Here is a 1,262-nt window from a genome sequence, read left to right on the forward strand (position 1 = left end):
GAAACTAATTTGACAATAAACTATTTGTAAAAAAAAAAAGTATAAGATTTGTACACTAAAATTACAAAACAATGTTGAGAAAATACAGATAATATAAGGAAAAAGAGAATCATTCTATTCTCATGAATAGAAAGTGTAATACTAAAATTGCAGTTTGCCCCAGCTTTATCTATAGATTCAACAGAATTCCTATCAAAATTATATGATGGTTGTCTTTGTTTTCCAGAAATTTTCAAGTAGATTCTGAAATTCATATGGAAATGCAAAAAAAACCCAGAATAGCCAAAACAGTTATTTTAAAGAAGATTAAAATTAGAAGACTTAAATTTTCCAATTTCAAAGCATACAATAAAACTTTAGTAATGAAGAGAGTGTGGTATTGGCATGAAGACAGAGAAATAGATGAGGATAACACAATTTTGAATCCAGAAATAAACTGATGATCAACTGATTATCTCAAAAGATGCCAAGGCAATTCAATGGGGAAACATATAGTGTTTTCAAGAATTGGGGCTGGCATAACATCACTTTGATTCCCAAGCCAGTCAGAGACCCAGCCAAAAAGGAGAACTACAGGCCAATATCCTTGATGAATACAGATGCAAAAATCTTCAACAAGATACTTGCAACTCGAATTCAACAGCACATAAAAAGAATTATCCACCATCATCAAGTGGGATTCATTCCTGGGTTACAGAGCTAGTTCAATATTTGCAAATCAATCAATGTGATACACCACATTAACAAAAGAAAAGATAAAAACCATATGATCCTGTCGATAGATGCAGAAAAAGCATTTGACAAAATACAGCATCCCTTCTTAATAAAGACTCTAGAGAAAGTTGGGATAGAAGGAACCTACTTAAACATCATAAAAGCCATCTATGAGAAGCCTTCAGCTAACATCATCCTCAATGGGGAAAAACTGAGAGCTCTCCCCCTGAGATCAGGAACACGACAGGGATGTCCACTCTCACCACTATTGTTTAGTATAGTGCTGGAAGTTCTAGTATCAGCCATCAGACAACAAAAGGAAATAAAAGGCATCAGACTTGGCAAAGAAGAAGTCAAACTTTCACTTTTCGCAGATGACATGATACTCTACATAGAAAACTCGACAGACTCCATCAGAAGTCTATGAGAACTGACACAAGGATTCAGCAAAGATGCAGGGTACAAAATCAATGTACAGAAATCGGTTGCACTTTTATACACCAACAATGAAGCAACAGAAAGAGAAATCAAGAAACTGATCCCATTCA

This window comes from Crocuta crocuta, unplaced genomic scaffold, assembly GCF_008692635.1.
Source record: "Crocuta crocuta isolate KB4526 unplaced genomic scaffold, BGI_CrCroc_1.0 scaffold530, whole genome shotgun sequence".
NCBI lineage: Eukaryota > Metazoa > Chordata > Mammalia > Carnivora > Hyaenidae > Crocuta > Crocuta crocuta.